Source organism: Astatotilapia calliptera, chromosome 20 (assembly GCF_964374335.1).
Source record: "Astatotilapia calliptera chromosome 20, fAstCal68.1, whole genome shotgun sequence".
NCBI classification, from domain to species: Eukaryota; Metazoa; Chordata; class Actinopteri; order Cichliformes; family Cichlidae; genus Astatotilapia; species Astatotilapia calliptera.
The window spans coordinates 15,834,873-15,861,932 of record NC_137441.1 but is presented as its reverse complement, the minus strand read 5'-3'; the positions used below and the strand labels follow the sequence as shown (position 1 = coordinate 15,861,932).

The window sequence follows — 27,060 nt, the reverse complement described above, 5'->3', positions numbered from 1 at the left end:
GGGTTTAAGGTAGCCAGGTCTCGCATACAAAGGCTAGCTGAATGGCAGGTGAGCGTTTTACAGGTGCTTCAGTGTACGGCACACACCTGACATGCAGGCTGAGCAGCAGGCGCCATCTTTACGTGCATTTCTACCAAACTCACTGCATCAATTATCTACTGAATATCTACTGAGTGCTTCCCCAGACTGTGCCCCAACACAGACAAGGTATAAAGTTAAGATGTTGTGTACAGCATGGACGCTTTATTGCTCATTGAACTATTTTGCCTTTAAGCTGTTAGCTAGTAATGTAGCTGGCTAGATTTATGGCAATGCTTACATAAAGTGATGCTTTTAGTCTGATGCTGCTGATGTTAACTGACGGATTTAAGATGAGACGATAATGTTAACTTTCAGGCGGTAGCTTGTGCCAGGGCAAACTTTATGAAGGAGTCCTAATTAAACAAACAATAACAAGAGTCCCAAAATTACAGGCCTGAGGAGTAAAAGTTTCTTTTCTTTTTTACCTTTCTGTGAGTTCGGTTGGGGTTGAAAGCCTGATTTTTTGCTTAAAGTCTTGAGGCTAACCTGTGCTGCACATTTATTATTAGTTAATGCAGGTGGTTGTGGTTTGATAACAAAATGAAGCATGCTGAGAAAGAGTTGGAGTTTACAGTAGAAATGAAAGCAAGGAAGAAAGCTTACATACTTGCTGTAGCAGCCAGTAGCCAGCCTAAATAAAGAGGGGGGGTTGGTGCAGACACATATCTTTCCATGGTGTAGATAATCACAATAAGACAATATTTTAAATGAGAATTTCAAATAATGCATATGATGTCTCAGTCTCCACAGAGATGGCCAGCATTTACACTGCACATGTCTTTTTAAAGCGAATACTTTCTCAGTCTATAAATGGATCAATTTTACCTTAGTTATATAACGCCAGTGCACAACAACAGTCATTTCAAGCCACTTTACATTGTAAGGTTAAATTCCCTAGTATAAGAGGGATTTAATATGATCAATATGATTTATTAATCATTGTTAGAAGCTGGAAGAAAGGCCAGAATTTTAGCCCTTAGTTGACCATTCGACCAAATATTTCCATAAATTACTGCAACTGTATAATTTCCATTACCTCCTGTTATTCATTTTTTAAAATTCAGATTGCTTTTATTTGTTTTTCTTGCCTCTGTTAACCCACCTGTGCTCTTTCATAGCCATTTCTGTTGTTATCTAGTGATGCCAGGTTATGTGGTCATTTGAGTGTCTTTTAAAACACTAAATGCACTGCAATGCAATGCACCTATAACATAGTTTGCTCAGTCGCATTGTCACAAAGGCACTGCTGATGCATCTTATGCATTTGGTGTGCTCTTTGTTTTAAGGATCTTCGGTGGTACGGCGCATTAAGCTATGGTGTTTCTGTCTCACTGTCAGCTGACGGGAATGATGAATTTCTCAACCTGACATCTTCGTGGAGGACAAAAACAAGTAAGAGATGAAAGGCTACATTACTACACGTGTTTTTCAGTTCCACTCAGTTGCCCATTAGTGTTGTATAACCACATACATGTTAGCTGACAGCCGGAGGTATCAGTGATTAATAGCATGCATGTGACTCGGACGAGGCAGCAGTTTTGAACAGGTTGTGCGTATGTGGTTGAGCGTTCCTCGCCATATTTCAGCACTGTCAAAAAATCATTGACATGTTCCATCCAATTCAAAGAATGTTTAACTGTTTTAAAGCGCTTGATGGGAAAGCAAGCCATGTGTGACTTGTAATTACCCCCTGTTCAAAGTTTAGACGTGTTTTGAAAGAAAACATTGTGGTTAATATTTCCCCACTTAATTGGTAATGAGTGCTTTTTTACAGCTTTTGCAAGATTTTGTTTGTCAGAGGGGTTCGCAGTGTACTAAGATTAGGTTTATGATTAGAAATGTGATGATGTTACTATTTTACCTGTTTACTGTGTGGCTTGACCAAAAATTGGGAAATACATTCTTGTTTGTTATTTGAGTCTGTTAAGATTTTTCTCAGTAAATGTTCTTAAACATTAACAATTTCATGATACTTACACAGTTAAAAAGTTTAATCCGCTTAGAGGTTGATGCTCATTGCTGTCATTACCTTGATAATAAGGCTATTTAAAAAAGGGAACGCTTCTATAGTTGGTGCATTTAAAAAGAGTGCAACATAAGATGGTAATTAGTGTACTTGTGCAGAGAGATAGGAATTTTTGCAATCACGTGCAAAATCTTGAAGAATAATCTGTTAAACTACTAGCACCTATTTTATCTGACCATATTCATTAGAAGAAATAACATGTTCTGGGATATATGTATGCGATTATCTCTCTGAATATTTTTTATAGCATCAGAGGCTTTATTTCCAAGCAGCTGTATGCATGGGCGAAAAAAAGAAGCCTTCAAGCACAGGAGGAATTTTTACATTTGGGAGGGAGGATGCAATCAGTAGCGTGGGACTTGCAGAGGCCTCCTCGGGTGACAAATTGAAAGTGTCTCGGTCTAGTTTATAGCCCTGATCAGGTCAAACGAAAAATATTGGAGGTCTGGGTGAGGAGACAGGCCCGCCTGGTGCAGATAAATGGACTGATCATTTCTTATTGAGAAACAATTCCTAAAAGGTAGTTTACTGTGTGACTGGCGAAGCGGCGAGCGGAGAGCAGAACACGCACCCACTGCTCCCTCCCTGACCCTTCCTCCACTGCCGGAATTAAATGGATAGAGAGAACGCGTGTTTCTGATGGCACTCCTCCGCCAGAGAGACACTCCATTTGTTATGAAGTAGGGGTTCTGATGAAGTGCAGGGAGCTCCTTTTTCTTTTTTCCTCCTTTTTTCATCCTTCCTTTCTCAGGCACTACAAGGCCGGCCTTCAGTCTGCTTCACATGAAATGGATGGAAGGAGCCGATTGAATTTTACACTCCCCTGGTCATGATTAATGTGTTTGGTGAGGACTGTCTTGGCAGTGAAACGGCTTTACCACTAGCTGGTGCTCAAGCTCCTTCATGGCTGTAGTCTGATAAGTTTGCACAGTGGTACTGTAGGGGTGGGGGGAGGCTGTTAAAGCGGGGCAGTTTTGTTGAAGAAACTGGTCTTCACATAGCCAGCAACCCTTTTAACTCATCTCCCCTTGTGTTAATAGAAAATCTCTTGCCTACGCTCGCTTGTTATTACTTCACGGTCAGTTTCTCAGTGTGCTCTCTAACCCGTGTTACTTGGCAGGCCATGCTATAAATGCCAGTTTATCACTTAACCTTCTGTGAAAAGGTGGGGGGAACTAATGAAAGATGCCAGGTGATGTTAGCAGACACCTTAACAGATGCTGTAAGCTTACTTATTCAAACTTCATGCATGGATGTGAAATGGGACCACTTTTTTTTACAGTGCAACATTTGACTTTGAACATTTCTTTAGCTTGTAATGGTAACAGCCAAGGTTCAAATTAAATTGTTAATTTTATGTTATGCATATTCAATTCCAAAGCAAGTAGAGCCCTAATTTAAAGGCACAAACTTCATGACACACCCAAAGCAGTATTTCCCGAGCACACGCATCCTCTGGATGTTTTCAAGCACACCTGTTTTTTTTGGCTCAAGAAGTTGAGTATGAGGCATCGTGATAGTTCAACAAACGATAAGAAGCATCTCCTTGGAAATTGCCTGAAAAGTACAAAGCGACACAACAACAACTCATCAGAAAGTTTTTCAGCATCATCTGGTCTGATTTATGTGGTATTTGCACATGACTGTCCACTGTGAGATAAAACACAGTGGGTAGTAGTTAATTATGGCACTGCACTTCTCAAATCAGAGGATGCAGATTTAACACTATACTCTGCATCAACAAAAGTACTGGGACAGCGGCACATTACAGGAGCTGCTCAGCCATGGAAACCCATGGCTGAGCTAGTTAGTTTTAATATTACTCTTATTATTCTTTCTGGGTCACAAAATAAACGTTTAACATATTTTCAGGCGAGAATGTAGCTGTGTAAACTTCAAATATCTGCTCAGTTTATCAAGACTACATATTTTCAAAAGCGCTCCGACGTTTTCGGAGACGTCTGTTACCCACTAGCTTGTTAGCTAGCCGGGGGCAAGGCTCACTAGAGCCCGTGAGAACACCGGACTCCCGGCAAATAGTTTTCAAACCCACCGCCATTTTTCGCTACTCAGGTTAAACATATATAAGTCACTTAGATAACTTAAAAATGTTATCGTTTGGCTTTTTTCAGTATTTTATTTGTTCCTGAGTAAATCGGTTTGGCTGAGATTAAAGTTATAGTTTTTACACAGCTGAATAAACATCAAGCAGACAGCTGATTATCAGAAGTGTGAGATGCTCGAGAATATACTCCAGTGTCCTGTTATATTTTAGATAGCAAGGAGCAGACGGCTGAGTTTATTAAACTTCACCGAAACAATCTGCAAACTTCATTAAAATTTAATAAACTATCATCTTGTCTTTATTTTTAGTTAGCACATACCTTAAACACTTAAAACTGTAAGCTAATGATAGTTATATAAGAGCAGATGCTGCTGGTGCAATAAGCTGTACGTTTTTGTGTTCAATGGATGATCTGATTAGTCGACTAATCGCAAAAATAATCGGTGACTAGTCGACTATCAAAATAATCGTTTGTGGCACTGTTTTTTCCCAGCTAGAAGGTCCTGAATTGTAATCCATTACCTGGCCGGGGCCTTTCTATGTGGAGTTTGCATGTTTTCCCTGTGTCTTTGTGGGTTTTCTACAAGGTACTCCAACTTCCTCCCACAGTCCAAAAACATGCAGTTTGTGGGTTTAGGTTATCCTGAATTGGCCATAAGTGTGAGTGTGACCGGTTGTCTGTCTCTCTGTGTTGGCCCTGTGACAGGCTAGCGACCTGGACAGGGTCTACCCTGCCTCTTGCCCTGTGGGCAGCTGGGAGAGACTCAAGTGGCTCTGGGACCTTGAATTGGATAAGCTGAAGAAAGTGGATGGATTTATTTTGTTAGAAATCACCAAAGCACCTGCAGATTAATGTGAGATGGGGATTAGCTTCTGGTTAAAGTCCAAGACACATTTTGCACCAAAATGCCACTTTGCGCCTCCTACCTGTTTTCACCTTCGCTTCAAAGGTGTGCACGGTGTGGTTGGCATCCAACTGCTACACAGTTATTTTAAGTTCATGATGTTACCAAATTGGTGGTGTTCTGCTTGCACTGTTTATTGCATTTTAAATATCACCTTGAATAATAAAGAGATCATTCATCCTGTTTGTGTATCTAATGATTGTGTATCCAAAATCTGTGATCACATATCCAACCCTGTATTTGAGTAACATGAATTTTGTAATTTTCAAAAGTCATTATGTTTGTAAGTCCAATCAACCTCAGCTTATTTCTCTTTTGTTATAAGGAACAGTTTGTAAATGTGTAAAGTAGTAAACAACTCAGGTAATCACAAGAATGTGTTTTTACAGGACACAAACTTTAAATAAACATAGTTTTACTAAGATAAGATTATTTTATTATCCTTTGAATTAGAAAATGAACCCAGAATTATAATCTGGAGACAACAAGATAGATATCTTCAAAGTATCTGGTGATAAGAGACCCATATTTAATGGCATTAATGGCAGCAAGGCTGGAAGGAGTGGACTGGATTTACAGAAGTGCCTTAGATGAGAGATCAATAAAGAGGTAACTGAGTGGATAAGCCAGACTAAGCAGGAATAGGAGCAGGTTTAATTTTGCATAAATAATGTACAGTGTGAGAAGAGAGAGGGCAATAGAGGTTGGACAGCCAGATTGTGGGTCAGTCCTCCATTTTTATGATATGTCTCCTCCAGTATTCAGGTGCAGTTTATTTCATTTTATCTTGTTTGTTCATCAGTGCTGTTCATCTGTTTCTGAATTAATTTCACCTTCTGCTGTACACACATGTAATCTGTTTATAGAGTTATAGCCAATAGAAACCCAGTAAGTGGATTTTATGTTGCCCTACTGGAACTCCCAGAGATTTCTCCTCCATCGTCCAAGCCCTGCTTCGATCATCAGGACTTCAGTGGATGATGGATGGAGCTGTCTCCCTCCAGGTTGTCTTAGCATCTGTTGCATGGTGCTCACTGTATCCTGCATGGTTAATGCTTGCATGCACACAGATAGACCTCTACCACTGTTTGTGTGTGGGCCGTTTGGTGGGTAATGATGTAAAATGAGAAACACAAACCTACCTTTCAGCACCACATAGAAATGGTTTGAAATTACTGTGATCTTACATAATGATATAATGATGTACGCTTTTACAAGCTCTCTAAAGGAGATGATCCACCCTCTTGAACCTCAGCTAACTCTTAACAAAATGGGTTTCTGTGGCTGAAATAGTCTAAAGGTGGTTAGCTGACCAGTTTCAACTAAAGGTATGGAGGTTGGGGGGAGAAGATAACTGAAGATAAAAACAATAGGAGAGTGACGAAGGAAGGGATGGCTGAATGAGGGAGAAATCAATAGGAAATCAGTGTTTGGGGAAGGCCTGTCGTTTATCAGGTGACACGGTTAAACAGCGTTAAGGCACTAAAAGTGAAAAATAAGGGCCATCCCCATGCTGGTATTGATCACAGCGGAATGGGGCGGCAGAAGGCCGAAGCCACTAATAAAATAAGACGTATCTGAGTGGGAATCAGCCAGGGATCGATGGGCTTGGTGATCAAGGCCAAAAACATCTTCACTGGGATTTAAGCTCGTTCTGCTCTCTTGTGCCCCCGTTATACACCTCAGTGTGAGCAAAGGATGATGTGATAGAAGCGGTGGGGTCACTAAGAGGCTCTTCAGACGGGGCTCACCTATTCAGTAAGAAATTGTAGTACAGAGTGGAGTGAAGGTGTCGATTATTTGAGACAACTAGACAGAAGAAGGGAGAGAACGTCTCTCTTGACCTCACCAAACGCTATGTAGAAGGTAGATGTAGCCAGCAGGATGTCGCTGGCTTTGATACCTGGTTTAACTCTATCTGATGAGACACACGTCTTTATTTTTAATGATTAATTTTAATTACCTACAAGTGTACATCAAGATCTTAAGAATGATCCGACAGGATACATTTCAACACAACCTGGACTATTCAACTTAGCCCTTTCTATGGACTGTAAATCATTTATCCCTGTTTAAACTGTTTAATTTACACAGATTTAAAAAATAGCTAACCCTAATATGTGTTTCAAAGTATCGTGAATATTAAAAAATAATTTGTCATTCTGGGATCATTGAGTAATAGCAGACTTGTTTTTAATCAAACACAAAAAGAGCCAACACACAAAGCTTTATATACTTCACAAAGATTACTTTTTAGGTTTGCCTCATCAGCTCTTATTGGTGCTCTGCTGTCAATAACAATGACAATCCTGCAACATCTTTCATTCTCTTCTTGTCTTTATCTTCATCACCCTCATTTCAAAGCAGCTGTGTTGGTGTCATCATGCCAGAGGTTTTGTCTCAAAATGGGGCCATAACAAAGAGGAAAAAAAAAGAAAAAATTAGTTGTTGTGGCTGTTTAACATCTGGGTGTGAACATTTAGCAAGTGCAGCAAAGCCTGGAAAAGGAGGGTTTTTAGTATTATTACAGTTTCTTACTTTGGCACACTTTGGCATTAGAGGGGTGTTGCAAATAGAGAGAACAGCGCTATATGGAACATAGTTTCTTACTCCCTCTTTTTCATGCTCTTGGTCTTCAATTTTTGCAGACCAAGGATCATCTGGAGAGGATAGGGTAGCAAAGATGCAGTTAAGTTGAAGCCCATGGAAGCCTTTGTGTCTGTTTAGTTCTTCATAAGCAGACACTAGTGAATCCAAGTGTTCCAAATGTGAATGAGGACCACATGTTTTTATGTTCTGAACCCCGTTTGCTTTCTCTACTCAGTATAACGTCTGGCACATTAAAATGTGTAGAAACTATTGGCCAGCTGCTCTGTTCACTGCTCAAAATGAAGTCTTTTAGTATTTTCTTGTACATGCAGCTGTGGTATTCACGTTATTTATAATGCAGAAAGAAATTTCCTGTGATGGGGATAAATTCCAATAATAATTTAGAGTCACCAGGGGGTATGACAAAAGTTTTGTGAGGTTACATGAGCTGTAAAAGACTTAAGAAAGCCAAGCTGCTGAATGAACAGTGACCACTATCAGTGTTAGTGAGGAACACATTTTTCTTCTCCTCTTTCAGCTCTATGTTTAACAAATCCTACAAGTGAGAGGCAACCAGAGGAGCGCAGTGTGACAAATAGCAGCAGATCATGCAGAAAATGTGCAATGCTAAACATCGGTTACTACACATGGGAGAAAATGTGTGTTTGTGCAGTGTTTGCTGTCCAAGGAGTTCTGGTAGCAAAGTGGGGGAAAAAAAAAACAGGATCGCTCTCACAGCTGGGGACTTGGAATTGAATACATGGCTTCATTTTCACAGCTTAAAAAAATTATGTTGAGGAGGGCAGAAAATCTTGCTGGGGTTTTGAGTTTCTTTTGATGTGTCCTGATGACGATTATGAAATCCAATAAAAACTAATTAGGAAATTAGGAGGTAGATCAATAAGGTTTGCTCTGGTGGAGCATGCTGTGTGCATGTGTACGTGTGCGCATGTGTGTGTGTATGCGTGGCGGTCATTTTTTGTCGACCCCCTTCTGCCCAGTAAGTGTGTTGCAGCTCTGACCTGGCCAAAGCAATTGTTACTGATACTCCTCTGTGGATTCAGCCTGCCCTACGCTCATATGGCTGTAATTTATATTTTGTTGACTGCCGGTTTCTTCGGCCGTGTGTAATCAGATTCTGTGAGTTCTCATTTTTGCTAATTCCACCCTTCTAATGTTACAACTAATGTACCCTGAAACCTCTTTATTGCGCTTTATTGCTCCAGCATTGCTTTACTTACTCAATTTATTTATTTAGAGTTGGTTTGACCACCCACAAAAACAAGTGACGTAGTGGTGGTACATTGACAGGAATGTGATAGAGAGTTGTATGAGGTTTCTGTCTTGCCCTTGCCTTGACAGATGAATCGGTGTGTTCGGGTTTTGTATAGAAAACAATTTGATCTTGAATTTTACACTTTCAACACTTTGAAAAAAGTTTAACAGTCATGAAATGAATCTGTTTATAGGATAGCCTTCCAAACTAACCATCATTTGAGAAGAGTAACCAAGACCATGAATACAACTCAGTTTGAATTGTGAATGGAGTTGAGGTGTGCAGTGGCGTTGGAGCGGGGGTTTAGTTTTGGGGTATGTGGTTAGCTGTGTAGGTTCAACTCATAGGCCTGTAGGAAAATAAATGAGTTGCCAGGCCAGGGCAAGATGGTCACAGGGTGTATTGGACAGTACCAGCTCCTTTCTGCTTCCCTCTCTGACACCCCAGTCCTCTCCTTGGCCCTACTTGCCGCCCACCTTTCAGTATGGAAACAGGCCCTTATTTAGCGGCCGGACTCGTCCGTGTCCGCGGCTGGCTATTTGTCCTTGTCTAATTATGGCTGCTGGCTGCTGCCCGCGTGCACATGACTAATGGAGGGGCTGGGAACGGGGAGGGGGTGAGGCTGGGTGCAGGGAGGAGGCAGTGGGGGAAGAGGAAGCAGTGGACGAGCAGACCGGCCGCTGGTGATTTGTGGATCAGGCACTCTGTCATTGCCCTGGACCCATTTGTCTTCAAGAGCAGTCGGGAAGAAGAGGGGTGGAGATGGAGGGGATGGTGAGGGTGAGGGGGCGGTGTTGGTGGTGGGGCTCCAGGGCAGAAAATGGTTTACAATGACTCCCATTTTCAAGCACTTTCATCCTTGGCCGTAGCAGTCTGCATGGCTTGCCAGGAGATGGGATGGAATGGGCGGCTGACGTGATGTAGGATATGACAGAAACCTTGACAACTCACTGCTGCTATTTCTTTTTAGGGGTTTAGCTTGATGGCCACCCTCCCTCTCCCCTGAGAGCAAGCCTTATCTGTTTTCTCCCTGTCATGTGGCGAGAGCAGAGGCTCTGTGGATTCAATCCTCTGCTGCCTGCACTCAAACTTAGAAACTAGCTGTACCACAACATGCCTGACTATGCACACACATTGCGCACACCATAGGCCTTGTCTTACATATTTTTTAAGATGATCCTGAGATGATCCAGAGAAATTAAATAGTGCTTTTTAAAATTCCTATTTGGTGGTAATTAGGTATGTTTGTAGTAAAGTAATTTTTAGGTGGATTTTGTACCAGGCTCTCATTCTCTGCTGGCTTTTTTTTAAATTTTTTTTTTTACCACATTTCCCTCCAGTTATGTGGAGGTAGCTGAAGGCACCTGCGTCCCTTTCCTCCTGGAGTCCTTATTATCCCGAGCTTAGGTTTCTTCTGCTGCTCAGACAAGAAAGAGCAGCAGCAGGGCAGGAACTACTAACTCTGTATTGATTTTATACAGTTTTTTATCTGCCCCCCTTTTGCTTTTTCTCCTGGTCTTTTTAAGTAAATAAACACAAGATTTGTCATGTTTGTCCAGGGAGAAGAGGGGGTCGATGGAGGGGATAGGGGTGGTGGAGAGGAGCCAGGTCCAAGCCTCGCACTAGGTCAGCCATGATTAATTCTGCCATCTCATGGATGGAGGCATTCGGGTAAGATTGTTGAAGGGTGCCTGTGGAGCCTCTCTCTGACCTCCCTTGCTCCTGTCCCTCCCCTAACGCTCCTGGGCAGCCCTGGTCCTAAATCACCGACTGTCAGTGTGTTGGCAGAACAATGGTGCAGGGTCTTCTGTTCCATCTCAGGCTCCAGCCGACTGGACACGGTTTCCTCCATCGTTAGTGTGAGTTCGTAGCCTCTCTGGTCCTTCCTGGCCCCTGAGCCCCACAGGACCCACAGGAGGAAAGGGCTTAAGCTTTGCCTGGCTGTCTGATATGTTATTGGGCCTGCAGACTGCTGGTGTGGTTCTATATGCAGATTATTGTAGTGTAGTCATGAAGTCTGATTTAGAGTGTTTTATTTATCTGCTTGTATAAGTACTTTTTGAAAACTTTTTGACTGGTCATCAGTAAGCAGTTAGAAATTGTGTCAAGGTGACTTTGGGCTCTTAGAAACCAATATAGTTTCTTTCTTCTTCTTTTTTTAACAGGCTAAAGGTTAATTTGCAGTTGCATTCTTAAACGCATGAATTGAATTATATCTGTTACTTTTAACCTTTTCCCTCAGTTGTTTTCTCAGACTTTTTGATTTGTCCTCCTCGATTTACTGTTTAAAGTCAAGAGTCTCGGGTCAATCTATCAAATCTTCTAACTGAGGGTCGATCAATATGTCAGCAGCCCAGCACACCCTCAGCAGTTATGATGATGTCCGTGGTCCTGCGCTTGGCTCGGCTGCTGTTACTGCCGCTACAGCGCGCTGAGCAGGGGATCGAACCCAGCCTGTCAGGGGGCCTGACGGAAAGCATGAATCACCATTACTGGAGCTGCTGTTTGCTTCCCCAGTGGAGAAGTGCAAACTCTGATGCACTGCAAGGAGTGTACTGTTCTTGACCACACACACTCACACACAGACAGATTGTTTGTACCAAGAATAGTATTCATATACAGGAATCTAAAGGAGAATTAAACAGGAAAACACCCCCCCTCCCACACACACACACACACACACACACACACACACACAAAACTAAATGTGCACACTTTATCACGCAATTAAGTGTCAGTTAGTATTTGACCCATTAGCTCCTGGAACCTGATCCAGCCTGCTCACCACCTCTGGACTTGTTATCCTGGTGTGAGCTCAGTTCAGTGGGCCTGGAAGGGTTCCGGTTACCCCTCTAATCTCATTGAAACGCTTTAGCCACGGCCAGCGGATGCCTGCATGTCCGACAAACAGCCCTCACACTAATAGCACCATGCTTTGTGTTTATGGTTTACGTGTGTATGTTCAGGCACACACATATAACAATATGGATCTGTTACTTAATAGTGAGCACAGGACGGGAGAGTATGATGTTGAAAAATTATTTGTGTGCGTGTGTATGGATACACAGCATGTTTGTGTGTAGAAATAATATTCTAGTTTACAGGATGCAATTCCCCTTAATATGCCCATCCTAATGTAATTTGGCGTCTATGGAGTGTCTGTGAGCCGGGCCGGGCTGGTGTGTATTTCTGCTGACTGCTCCTATTTTGTGTTTATATGGATGAGTGGCTCTCTGGGAGAGCATTATGCATCCTTTTCAGCATTTAAAGATTATGTGCACGTTGGCGGCAGAAGCATTATACAAACAAGGAAATATGTCTTTGATTAAAATATCTTTTATCTCTTTATTGATTAAAAGGCTTAGTTTGATAATAGAATTCTCTGCCCCTCCCCCCTGGGCTCTTCGTTTCATTTTTGTGCTCTCAGTTTTATCAGTTACCCCTCTGTGGTTGTGAAAAAAAGATATATTTAATTTTAAGTTTTTCAACAAACCAAATCAAGTTGTCAGCCAGTCAAATTGAAAGGTCAGTTTTTGACCTCTGTTACAGGATAATTATCACTTTGTGAATTAATTGTCTGTTTTGCAAATTTATGTGTTTCATTTTATCTATGCAATTAAAAAAACAACTGTGCCACCCCAGGAGCCAGGGATGGGACCAAAAGCACTTTACTTGTTGTCAAATGCAGTGAAAAAGTATTTGCCCCCTTCCTGATTTCTTAGTTTTTGCATATTCGTTACACTTACATGTTTTAGATCATCAGTGATATTTTAATATTAGACAAAGATCAATCAAGTTGATATAAAATGCAGTTTTTAAATGCTGATTTCATTCTGAAAAGATTCATATGTGTCTTTCATTGTCCTGCTGCATAATCTAGGTGTGCTCAACTGATGGCCCGACATTCTCCTGCAGGATTTTTTGGTAGAGAGCAGAATTTATGATTCAATTAATTCTACTGGTATGATGTTCTTTTTATGAAATGTTTTGATGGTTTTATGCCACGTGTAATGGGACTTATAAAAAGTTCAGGTTTTGTCTTGTGACTCTTGTGAAGCCTGGAGAACTATTCATGAAAACTATTACAAGAGAAACAAGAAAGTGCAACCAAGTTTTGCTACTATAGTTTTGCTGAAGAATAAAGGTGGTCACACAGAATATTGACAGAGTGTGGTTCAAGACTGTTGTACAGTGCTGTAGTCATATTTCAGATATATATTTCATTCATTCTGACTCAGTAAATCCAACTTCCTAACACATTTTGTCTGCTTCCAGTTGTAGTGATACATTAATTATTTACTAATGGACTTAGTTGCTCAAATTGATTTCTTCCACTAGCATATGCACCTTGTAAGTGGAAAAAAGTTGTTAAAAAAAGCCCACTTGATTTCCTGGGAAAGGTCACACGTGGCAGCTGAGCTGACAGACACATTGACACAAACACAGGGAACATCTTGTCTACAATGGCTGTATATTCTCCAGCTCTGTTAGCGGTTGACATCAGGGTCACATCATCTGTCTGTACCTCATTAGTCAGGTCAGGAAAGGCTGAGAGCTCAGATCATGTCTTTAAGACCCAGCATGTTTACCTGTGTCCCTGTGAACACCGTACTGTCAAGTTTCTTGTCTTTGTGCCGAAGAGCGCCAGCAGAGTCAAAACGCGATTCAGTTGTGTGTGTTTGGGTGTGTGTGTGTGAGACTGTCTTGCGTGCTTGATGGGAAGAGACTGAGCTGAGGCTGAATGAGAACAGATGGAGATGTGCTCTTTAATTAACCCTGCGGAATCACAGGGCTGAAAACAGGCCTCGGTCCGTGAATAACATCCAGCACATCCAGGGTGTTGTAAGGTGCAGTGTTAGTGTATATGACTTGTGTGTGTGCGTATGGAGTCTGCTATGGAGTAGCCGGAGCATCGACCCATTCCCCCATCCCCCTTCCCTAGAGCGGGGCGTTTTATTTCTCATTAGCGGGCAGCAAACTGCTGGGGGATGAAATTTGCTAACAGGAATTAAAAGTGCATTAACACATCTGAGAGATTCATTTCTGCTAATAGTTTTATTAGTGCTCTGACCTTTCAGTTCATTAGAGGACTGCTGGAGAAGGGAGGGGTGGAGAGGGGAAGAAAAGGGTGGATAAGAGGGTCTTAGGGCTCATTGTACTTGGGTAGACCTTTGGAAGTAGATTCAATCACAAAACGACCATAATGGTGGCAAATTACTGGACTTGGAGATCTTTTTTTGATTTGTTGGCTGTAATTGCCTATTTAAAGACATTTATACTGTTGCCTTTCACGTTCCCTTTGAAAAAAGTGTGGTCCTTTGTCACCTTTCATGAGATTATGATGGTTCAAAAGTGTCCCCCCCCCCCCCCCCCCCCAAGCACCAGCTCTAAGATACTGCCTGCTCAGTCTCGGTGGCCTGGTGCTCACCTCCCTCCAGTCAATTACCAGAATTTAACACAATGTTTTTCAGGTCTGTTAGCGCTTGAGTGTATCACTTATCCAGCCGGTTAATTGTTTATGAACTGTGCCCTCCCCTTCTCTAAAATGAAGTGAGGGAACCAAGAAGGGAGCAGTGTGACAAGAATGGCATTTGTCTGAGAGGAATAGGTCAGAGTAATCAACAGTGCTGTGAATATAAAGTTGACCAATCAAGTAAAACAGTCGCTAACAGCGTCCCCTCTATTTGTCATAGATAGGGCGATAATGTTTGAATTTACCTCGCCAAGGAAAGCAGCTAAGAGGAAATTAATGTTGTTTTCTTTCTGTTTTATTGGAAAGCAAGTGAGGCAAGTTACAGTGCAATTTGCTTCTCCCTGTTCTCTATAATTAGCACCTTACAGAAATGAAATAACATTGACGAGAAGGTCAATAATCCTGATCTATAGTGAAATTAATCCTGCTATCGACACAACAAGCAAACAATACAATTAAGAGCAGAGGGAGGAGAGAGTGCGGAAAAGAAGAAAGAAGGAAAGGAGCAGGTCTGAGGAATAGGATGTTTTTATCTCCTGGGTTCACTGTGCAGAAATCCTGTGAAGGTTTCTAATTAATTCATCCATTGTTAATGAAGGCAAAGCAAGGAACCAGAGATTATACACAAGGAGAGGAAGGAACACAATTAGTGATACCAGCTTAATGATTGCTTTTTTAACTTGCTGTTGTTTTTCCTCTTGTACTTAGTTGACTTGCTGGGGTGCTTTTATTGCATATTTTCAAATCAGCGTAACCTCTGCCACGTGCCACCACGATGAAAGGCGTCTAGAGAAGTGGTAAGGTAAAGTTCAGTGTCATGTGAAATTCACTAATGTTTTAACAGCCTATGCCATTAAAAACCACCAATTGATTATTGTTTTTAAATACTGCACAGACTTGTGGAGACGAGCTGAGCTGCATGTCTGCAGGCATTATCAAGGATCCTTGTTTAGTTATTATTGCTATAAGCTTGTTAAACAGCATGAAGCACCAAATTATATTCTCTCTGTATGTTGGTGCTTAATTGTCTCATGTTATATCCAGATGCGAAAGAAAGCTTTAATGATTTTTTCCGTTTTGTGCCCTCTGATTGCCCAACTTCCCTTCCGAACAGTCTAATATTTAATCCACCCTGGTTTCAGATTCAGAAGACTTTATTTATCCCCAAGGGGCAATTAAGAGACTGACCTTGTCGACCATACATACAATACACAAACATCACAATGGGGAGACAGGTCAGGCTAGGTAGCTGGCCGGTCAGCTGCACGAGCAGCGACCTGGAACCGAACAATGGAAAAATGCACAACATCAGGAAGGACAAGGAGAAAAAAGAACTCCCCCCAGACTGAGCTCCAACAGGGAGATCAGTTTGAACAGAAAAAAAACACCTCAGCGCATAGCACATGAAAACTCTTAATCCACCATAGAAACACATGACAAGCAACAGGGATGGGTAAAAGGTGAGAGACAGCCAGTGTAGACAGCGCATCCGGGCCTGCAGCATATGCGCCGGTCCCCTTTGATCCACTGGTGTCCTTTTATTGTGCAGTACTTGCTCAATCAATTCTTAAAACTTAATTTCAACATTGCTTTTGAATTAATCAAGTACACGTTTTTGTTTCCTCAGTCATGTGTCGTCTGCCCATTTTCAACATTATCTGTTTGGTGCACAAAGTATTTCAGTGTTTATTGGCTAAATATAGGCAATCACTGTGTCCTAGTGTAAACAGGAGTCCATTATTTAGAGCGTCTGAGCTTGGATTCTAATTTAGAGGTTTCTTCAGTCATCATAAGCACACGGTTAGCAAAGCCTATTAGTCTGAACTCTGTCCTGCCTTAAAGACAATGTTTCACGACCTCCTCTGTACCTTTAATGATAGGTTTTGACACCTCAGGGTATATTAATAAAGACGTGATTTAACGACCATTAGAATAGTTTCCAGATTTTTCCGAGGCTAGCTGCATCGACAGGCACCATCATTGACTTCCGACAGCTGACTATTTTTCCTATGATCGGGTCTGGAATATGATAGAAATCCTACGTTTGTGAGAAGGGCTTCAAGGGTTACCACTAGTAGGATTTCAAGGGGTTAAAAGACACCTTTTATAATATTGTTTAATTAGCCATGTGCCGTACTACTCATCTTCCTGTTCTCACCGATCCGTTAGCACACAGTAGACATCTCAGATTCACAAGCAGCATTCCTCACACAGTCTGCAAAAAAACCTTACCGGGAAGCCCTGCCCTGTCAGCCCCCAGCAGATCATCCAGTGCCACTGATGGAAGGGACCTGGTGCTGTTTCCAGCTGAATAGTTTTATCTGGCGTTGGCCTGGCCTGGGGATCTGGAGAGGAGCACAGGGCAAGCATGGTGGGCTGCCCGAACGATGGTGCATCTGCGCGTCAGAGGGTGAAGAAGGATTGCCTTTCAAGAATTACGAGCCATTAAATCAGAGCCTGGAAATCTCAAGGTTCCCCAAGACTGCTGCACAAGGAATCTGGGCTCGAGAAATATTGTTTATGGTTTAAAAGGCCTGGCGATGGATTTATAAAAGAAACATTCATCATTGCAGGAAAACGGAACAAAACATTCCGGAAATAAATACTCACTCTATAGGTATACTTGTCACCCAGACAGCACAATAACAAGTGAATTGGGAAGGAGATCCTTCATTTGCTGGCAGTTGGCCCCCAAAACATGCTCTGTATTTGTGTGTCTGTGAGGGGGGGACTGTGTATGTGTGGTCACACAGTGATTGGTTTGAATGTGAGAATATCTTAATGATGAAGCATATCAGTATTTTTCATCAAGTCCCCCTTGTGCTTAATTTGCATATGAAAGACGAATACTTCACTGTTATAAATGGGTTATGTAAACCACAAAGTTTTATAAGGATTTGTACTGTGAATTTTTTATACTCAGTGTAAAGAATCAACCTTTATTTTTTTTTAACATTTCCCACTTGAACTGTCTATTTAGGTAAGACCTCCACTAGACATAATTAATGTTATTGATTGTCTCTGGCTAATCCGTCCCTGGAAAAGAAAAATATGGCTTTAGTGAAGTAGCACTTAACAGGAAGGTGATGGGTTTTTGTGCAGTGGTGTGACCTTGAGACAGTATGAGAAATCTATGCTTTGGTCTCAGTGCTGTCTAGTGCCCTGAACAGGAGGTGCATTTAAGGTTTTCGGTAAAATTTAATTTGTAATACTTGTTTAATAACGCATCAGATGATCTAGTCCTCCCTCTTTTAGGGGTTTTCTATTTGAGCTATAGCTCATACAAAGTGTTTAAATGACCCAATAATCTACAGTCTGTGAAATACACTGGGGCTCTACAGCACAAACATCGCAAGCAACTTATATGTGAAAGGCGGGAGCAACTTCATTCATTGGGTTGATGGTTAAAATGACTAACAACAGGTTTTATCTTAGTAATCATTTAATAATTTAACTTCATGACAGGCCAAAATTAAGCCGATTTTAATTATTTAAAATTATTTACATTTTTTTAACATAAAGTATGGGTGTACTATTTGTGCCCCAAATAAACGTCTCTCAGCTTTGTAATCAATGGGAGGTCATGTGATCGATCATGACTTTAGGTATTTTCAGTACACTGGAAATTAAAGTGTGGAACATTATACGTTGTCTGTATTTACACTATGCAATATATTGAGCACCTTTGCAAACATATTTCTTTGACGCTGTATGTGAAGCTGTTCAACTTTGAGGTTATAGCTAGAAGTGTGAAGTGGACTTAATCTCCTCAAGGCCTACAAATTTTAGCTGGATTGTCTGGTTGTTAGCATTTTAAAATTTACTCTTGAATTTCAAAATTTACTCTGGAAACTTTTAAAAGTCAACAAATTAGATTAAATCAGGTTTGGAGGGATCACACTAAATTTCTGATTTAAATAATGGATTCAGAATGGATAAAACTTTTCGAAGCCTTCACTATGTTTCTTATTTGGTCAGAGGTTTTTTAGTGCATCTTATTTTCACAAATAACTGAGCAAAAATATACAGATTAAGATAATATTTTATAAAATGTTCCCAATTTCACAGACAATGTTTTTCTGATTAATTGTATGAAAGAAGAAACTTAAAAGGTCCTTAAATATGCTTGATTAAAAATTATTTAGTATTTTAAAGCTGTAAATTTTACATATTTAAAAAAAAACAATGCTTAAATCGCACTTGTCACTTTCTTTGCACGAGGGTTGCCATCTTCAAATCTCTGTTTCCACAAAGATAGCCCCCACCACTCTCCCAGTCATTATAAAGGTGTTGCTGTTGTGATTGGTTGGATTTACACACTTGTCCTCTGTGCAAACATGTTCAAAGATCCCCCGAGGGATAGCGTGATCTGTGTCTGGGCTTTCTTGAAGCTATTGATTGATGAATCTGTAAGATTATGTGTATTGACTGATATTGATAAAAGAGGATTTGACCAGCGCCATGCTCTTTCACATAACTTATTCTCTTGGGAATTTGTGATTGGGAGACAGTCTTTACGTATTGAAAATGAGAGCGGGGAAAGAAAACGAGCTAAAGAACAGATGGCAGTGATGAAGTGGTATTACTGGAAAAAGAAATGTGGGAGAATTCGCCATTTGATCTAGCCATGTAAGTGTGTGGTGTAATATTCCCTTACAATCACATTGGTGTGGCGATAAGTATATAAAAGCTTATGTAAATGTGAAAGCATTACGTACACATATACGTCTGTGTTTTTCTTACCCAGGAATACTATGTGCTGACAGTCGGTGGGTAGACATGTATACATGTGTGCCTGAGTGTGTCTGCGTGTTGATGGATGGGCCGGCAGGGCAAGGCCGCGGATAAGAGTGCAAACAAACTGGGTAATAAATGAGAGCGACAGAGCAGCAGTGATGGGGCCCACTCCCAAGCTCCTGATGCATGCCGACCAGCACTGGCAGCCATTTGTATTAGAAAAATGAGGAAGCTGTCACAGGGATGAAGAGACAGTGTTCATCCTAAAGTGAAAAAAGGTCTCTCTCTCTTTCTCCCTGTGTTCCGTTTTCGCTTCCTTTGCCTCGTCTTGATTTCACACACACGCAAACACATTTGTACTGTGGATTTGAGCTCAGCAGGGGAGTAATCAGGGCGAGGTAGGGTGCTAATGTAGGCCATAATGAGTTGAGCTCTCAGTGACACATCACACACCACTAGCTCTGTTAACACAGTGGTGGGAAGCACAGTGGTAGAGCTGCTAGTACCACACAGACACACATGCAGACACAAATGCAGGTGTAACTGCGAGCCTGGTGACACCTGGGACAATAACTTCAGAACAAAATCAATATAAGGGAAAGAAATAAAGGAGTGGAGGATCACAGATGCGTTGTAGTGGATAATGCTGAAATAGGTGGCAGAGGTGACTAGTATGTTTCTGAAGCTGCACTATTATTTCCATAATTTGAGTACTGTAATAACTGTAACTAAGTAGTATTATAGAGCACCGTTTGGACCATGCACACTATTAGAATCATGACCATACAATAGAATATAGTTACACAACTGATAAATTCAAACAAACTTTGTTGCTTTGGAAATTGGACTTGCTAAAGGTCAGTTTTAGCGCTTTAAAGCTTGCAGTGGAGCCTTCTTGGAGCATGGTAAGCTTCTCAGAGAAGAAGTGGAGTCAGGAAAACCACGTTTCAGGACAAACTCTGTGTGCGTCTATTCGTGTTTGCAGTTGGTTTGTTATTTGCGTTTGTGCTAAATCTGGGTGCACAATCCTTCACGGCTGTGACGGCCAGTGTTCTCTGTGCCACCCAGACACCATAAGTACAGCCTGGCACCACAATGAGGGCAGGCTGCATGCGCTTGCCTTATTTATTTATTTGAGTCTTCATATGTGTGTGTGTGTATGTGTATTTCAGTGCATCCCAGCATACGGGTACAGCTGGGGGGATGAAGAATTTGGGCCTGCACCTGCATGGGGATAATTAATGTGGATGGAGTGGTACCAACATAAATCAGTGCCTCTTGCAGCCTCAACAGGACTTTTCTGTTTAGGGTCAAAATCTTCTCACGCTGCACTGGATTAATCACGCCCGCAAGCGAAGACGAGGTGGTACGGATGCAAACTGTATTTTGTGTGTGTGTGTTAGCGAGTCTGTCTTTTTTGTGTGTCTCTTCATGAAGGAGGAGAAGCTGTAGGGCTATTTTTTCCCCTCTACACCTTCATCCTCAGCATTGTAATCTCTTAGAGGACAAACAAACAGCAGAATGTCATAATTTTCACAGCTGTATAATTAGCCCCACCCTCCTCTCTACAGTGATGAATAGGTGAACCTTTTGTTTGCATTTGTCATGCAGCGGTGGCATTGTCACAGATGTGAGATGCAGAGGTGCAGGAGGTCAATGCATGCGGGGATGGGTGTGGATGCCGGCTCGTGATGAGATGTTTCTCATTCCGCTCTGCACATATATTTGGACTCTCTAGTCAAGACATCCTGGTGTTTTACAGATCAGAGCTTATCTGTGCCTCTTCCTGCTATCACTGACAGCAGCCCTGCTGTTCTAGTCCGCAGCAGATCTACATCCTACTCTGTCCACTCCTATCTCCTGGACTGATAGCCTCTGATTGATCTCATCACCTCCCTCATCTATTATTCATGCCACCTTTCATGTCCTGATGGAGGAAGGGCAAAAAGTGGAAAGGAGATACTACCTGTTTGCTGGCATGTCTGTTTCAGACGAAGAAGCCTACACACAATTAGTTAAAAAAGTTGATTTTCCCCCCCTTTTGTCTTCACTTCTAACTCTATTCCCGAACATGTGTTCATAGATCTGCCCTACTGGACTGATCAGTATAATGGAATGGAATAGCTTTGAGATTGACGCCCCATGGGGGTACACAGAGATGGGCACTGGGACAGAGAGACGTGTACTTACGGCTGTTTGGGAAGGAAATTAATGGTGCATTTTTTGTTTTTATAATGTGATTTAATGATGCAATTCGTCTAATAAAAAGAACATTTTTTAACATTCACACGTTCATTTACGCATTCCCTCCTTCACAGAGGGGAAACCCAGTGGGCCACTACAAACATCTCACTCCTCTCACCCACTCAGAGCGCTGCAGGCCTTTATATTGCATGGTGATGGATGATTTCAGTTTGGCATTTTTCACCACCGCGCACCATCCAAATACTCCCCCCCTCCTCATTTGAGTGCATAAAGAGGCCATCCTATATTCACAAAGCCGACATCTAATGCATATTGAGTGTGTTTTGTAAAGGATCATTTGATTGTCTTGTAAATGAAGCTTTGCCTCTCAGCTGCTAATTTAGCCACATTCCATCTCATTAGAGAGGAGAAGGCGAACAAACAACAAAGGCATTCGCCGAGAAATGAACCCTTCTTTGACTTCAAGCTGCCATCGCGGCTGCTGTAGTGCCAACAGTTTGAATAATCTTGCGCTAACAGAAGAAGCAGGAGGGCTACAGTGAAACCTCAGAGTGACTGGCTCCTTCTCTACTTTTGCTCTTACTCCATTTACCCCTCCAACTTTCCACCCTGGACCTCTGTCTGTTTAGAGGATGTGCAAGTGTATCTGGTTTCCTGAAGCATTTAGCACCTTAGCCACAAAACCCGGACAGGAAGCCCACTCTATTCACAATGTATCAATTGCTCTGAACAACACTCCTCTTACCTCCACCTCCCTTCAATCTGCAGCTGGCTCAGCAGACACTTCTCACATACCTTCACGTGCAGCGACTCGAGCTCAAATTTGCAGTAGCGCAAAAGGATTTTTTTCTCTCTCCTGTAATGTTAACAACGGTGCATATACAGTAACCAAACCAAACTTCATCAGCATTAACACCTCGAGCTAAATGGACAAGTATTCCTGTGTTCACACAAACACACTCGGGGAGAATCTGACCTTGGCAGCAGTTAGTCCGGGAGTTCATCCTCCGGCCAAGCTGGCAAGTCAAATGCTTCTGGCAGCCAAGACAGTGGCCTCAGCCACTGCAAGGCTGCTGTCATCTGTTATGCAGCATGATACACAGTGGGACGGTTGCAGATAATGAGCAGAGAGGAGACAAATAAAGTTTTAAACTATAAGAAGGGTCTGATTTTTTTCTTTAAATTGTTGTATGTGTGAGTAAAAATGCAGGTGTGTGGGCAGGGCCATTTCTTGCACGCTAGCAAAAGTGTGTGCACATGATGTATACATATAGAAGTGTGCACGTGCATACGTGTGTGTGACGGAGCAGAAATAAGCGCCTGAGGTGATGCCTTTCAAAGGCACTTTAGAAATTAAAGCAGTGCCACTGTTCTGTAATGGGGCTTAAATGATCCAGAAAACACAAGATATATTGAGCATTTAATGAAACACACAGCACACTCCTTAATTATGCTCACTGCTTCACCAAATTGTCTGCCAAACCTGCGTTTATGCCTTGCATATACATACAAAAACACACAGGCGGGTTTTTTTCATGCATTTATTTGCATTTGGGGAAAAAAATTCTTTGATTTTAATTGTTGTTTTCTTAAGCGTATTTCCCTTTGGATATATACATTTAAAGATATGCACAGATTCTGGTTTAGAAGAAGTTTGATAGTCAGCCCTGATTATAAAATTTGGAAGAAATTAATTTTGTAGCAAAGAAATTCACTGAATAACTTGTTTATGAGTGGCCTTTTGAAGTCATTTAGGGTGGCACACGACCTACTTTAATCTTAAAATCTACCTTCTCTATGGGTTCTGGTGTAAAGAGCAGAGAAGCAGTCACTCTGTTCCTCATTGTCTGCGAATGTCCTTTGTGGTTTGGCCATACATTAATAATGTAAAGGTAATGATCTCTAGACTAAAGGCCCTGTCCTGTCTTGTCTCCCCCTCTCTCCCTCCCTCCTCCTTCGCTCGCTCTCTCTCTCTCTGTGACCCTTCCCCCGTTTGTCTGTAGACCAGCCAGAGGAAGGACGTTGTAGCGGGCCGGCCAGAAGGGGCAGCGACTGTTAGTTGTAGAGGGTGAGTCACAGAAACGGAGGAATTCCTGTGCTGTTGGAACATCGAGGGCATGCTTTTGCCTCATTGATTACTTGAGGAAAAGTGGAAGGAAGCAAAGAATCATTCTGAGAAAACATCTCTTCTCATCCTCTCCCCTCGCCCTTTTCCTTTGCTTCTAAAGTTTGGTCTTACAGGATGATGGATGAGGAGCTTGCACTGTGGCCTCCGATGTCCTCTCGTCTTCCTCCCTCCTTATCCTCCTCCTCTTCCTCCTTCAGACACACGCTGACTTCAATGCACAGTGTTAGCCAATGATGGATGGAGAGATGGCAGTGTGGCAGTAATAGAACAGCTCTGTTGCTCATTGATTTGTTTTCATTTCCATGTCTTTATGTCTTTTGCACATCTAAATATCGATGTACATAATGAGAAAAATCAAAATTTTCTCACAGAAGGCTTCTAGAAGTTTTATTTTCTGAACAAAAATGTTTATAACACTCTGATGGATTATTATTAATATCTTCAGGGATGTTTGTTGCAAGTTTATATTTTACCTACATATGGTTAACACAGAGAGTACACAAAGTATTAACTCTGTTCTGGTTTTAAAAAATGTCAGACAATGCAGGAGTGATGGACAGAAGGCTGTTTATGCAACATTACATATTATTAATCATCTTCACATTTTCGGAATTGGGGGGGGGGGGGGGTGTGCAAAGATGAGGAGGAGGAGAGGGGATGATGAGGAGGGGGAGGACGAAGAAAGAGGAGGAAGAGGAGGGGAGTGGAGGCAAAGGAGGAGGGTTAGAAAGCCACAAATAACTACCATCAATCATCAAGCAGTCAACATTTTCACATGTTAGGATTGGCTCTCATTGGCAGCAGCCAGAGATCCGTTTGTGTGTGCGTGTGTGTTTGCTCTGTCTTGCCCAGCCTAGACTTCTCTCCCTATCTCACTGTCTTCACCTTTCCTTAAACTGACGGCACGAACAACAACAGTTGAGAAATCACCCTCGTCAGCAGGAAGCTGGCAGGTGCGTTAACTCCCCTAGTACCAAATTAGGATGTGCAAGATTGCAGAAACGCCTCGGCTCTCATATCTCCCTTTTTAATCACTAACATTTAGACGAGTCTGGATGGAAACGCACATTAGGCTTTAGCCAAGGATTTTCTTTGGATGCCGAGCCAGGTCTCAGATCGCACTCAGCCCTCCAAAATCTAAGTGGGATCTTTGCCTTCTAGCCTGAGAGAAAGATCTTAGGTCAGGCTTCAACTTGGGTGTTGTAAAACTACTCATTTATTCAAATGTTACTGCCCAAAAAGAAGTTGGGCTGTGTTAAAGTGCATGTTAAAAATCATTCCAATCTGACCTCTTAGGATTAAATACAGGGAAAATGAGTTTAAAGGTTTGTTCATTCACATATCTAAAATGATATTGTGTGGGCCAGTCACAGCTCTGCTCTTAGACAGTGGCGATCTGAGTAGTTTTTCTTTTATAATTAATTTTGTTCTTAGTTTTTAGAAAATAAATGTCTTATTATAATAATGCTTATGCTTAATCCTTATGTTGCTGCACTTTGGCTCGCAGAATTTGATGGTTGTTATGAACACCGTCATCAAAAACGCATTTTGTTGAGATTGTGGATTATGGAAAAGTGACACTAGGGGGTGCTCTAGGTTTGTCAAGCCAACTGTTGAGGCTTCACGCTGCTTACAGTTGGAGCTGTATGTTCAGAATGTTGGTGTGCATGCAGATGTGAAAGGACTGGCTGTCCAGTCCTGTCACACCACATCCTTCCACAAGACATATTTATGATTAACCCTGTGTCCCTGTGTATGTCCGCGAACGGTCAGAGGTTAAGCTTCTAAGTTACAAATTATTGTGTGAGAAAAGAGTTAATAGATGACGGCTTTTCCAGGAGTTGGTCCGCAGCTTCATATTTAGTTACCTAATACCACTGAATATGAATAAAACTTGCTGAGTGGACAAAGAGTGAGTGCTCTAATTGGGTATTTGAAAGATATACTGTTAGTCTTGTTTATGCATTTTCCGAATTGGAAGGACTCGCTAATTCTGTCCTTAATTATGTACTTTTTGCCCTTTCTTTTTTTTTGTGCACATACACTCACGCACTAATTCACGACGTTTGAGATGTGTCTTCTCAGTTTCAGTACAGTGAAGTACTAAAACAAGTAAGTGTGTGTGTGTGTGTGTGTATCTCTTCAAACCTATAAACTCAGTAATTCAATCATGCGGCCTTTAGGGGAAATGCTCTATGATTAAGCTGTCCTTATAGAAGCACAACATTGCGGCCCCATTGTTTCAACGCAGTATTTCTTTTTGCGTATTTTTCCAGCTTTGTGGCATCTCGTGCACTGTCTTTCATTTGTACTGACACAGTATGAACCCTTTCATTGACCTCCAGCTCTATTGTTGTGGGACTCACTTGTCTGTGGCTGAAAAAAATATAATCCTGGCATGATTGTAAATTAGATACATATTTTTTGAAAGACATAGCTACAATATGGAAACTTATTAAAATCAGTTTCTGCAGTGTTTCGAGGTTTTGGTTAACTGCATTTGAATGTTTGCCTGTGTTTGTGGCCAGACAGTGTGGCTAAAGGATACAGCACCCTGGGCAAAATGTTTGTGTCACACTCTTTAAGTTTGCGCTGCTTCAAGAAGCACAAAAAAAAAAGAAGATTTTTAGCATGTGTTTGTCTTACATTGTTGAAGCCATTTCCCCAATACAATTTATTCCACTATAAATCATTTGTCTTGTTTGCCATGGTTTTGCTTTTGTGACGAAACACTGGAAAAAATTCCAGAACCAGAAATGAATGAAAATGTCTCATGTGTGTTTCAGATTTTGATTTGTATTGTTAATGTGTTTATTTTCTGCTTTTATGCAGATCCTTAAAAAACACTCTATACATGCAGAAGTTTTATAGTATTTAAACACAACCTCATTTTTTTTACTTGATAATTTCCTACCTCTCACTGTCAGATGAGAAATTGTTTAATCATTGAAAAAGCCATCCCAGGCCCTCCAGATGTGTGGCGACGAGAAAGCGTTAGGAGCGACAGCACTGATGTTCAAGCTCCAGATGAGAGAGACAAGTAATCCTAAACATGGATGTGGAGAAAAACGGCATGCATCTGTTCATTGTCATCTTGTAGGGATGTTGACTGATGATGCACCTGATCCTCTCCTCTCCTCTTCCAGTTACTTTCAGACTCCGACAGACCTCCCCACCCCTACGCTGAAAACGGGGGAAAATCACAGAAATACACAGCCAGATTATTCACGGTACGCCATTATTGAATATGTGACTAACACACTGAGAATCGCTCTGGTAAATCAGATTAAAAAATGAATTATTTATAAGGACATGGAAAGCCGGTCCGACAGGGTGCAGAGACTGGAAGAATACACCAACAATATATCCCAAATAACATTACAACTTTGATCATGACACATACTGTAGTTATTCATTTTTATAATGTTCACAAATGTTCCCCTTTTATTCTGATATTGAAATATAGCTCATGGTAAAATTACATGGTAAAAGTGGTTTATTATTTTTGTTCGAATAATATTACCTCTGCTTTCACCGCCTCACCCACACGCGCGGTCTAAAAGACAGTTTGATAT

General features: G+C 41.5%; 1 long non-coding RNA gene across 1 annotated transcript; it reads left to right on the top strand.

The window, feature by feature from the left end:
• The first annotated feature begins 68 nt into the window (after nt 1-68).
• LOC113013260 (uncharacterized) lies at nt 69-23,436 on the top strand. The gene is made up of 3 exons (XR_003270807.2): nt 69-207; nt 1,368-1,473; nt 23,361-23,436. It is a non-coding gene; the product is annotated as an uncharacterized LOC113013260 (long non-coding RNA).
• Nucleotides 23,437-27,060: the final 3,624 nt, after the last annotated feature.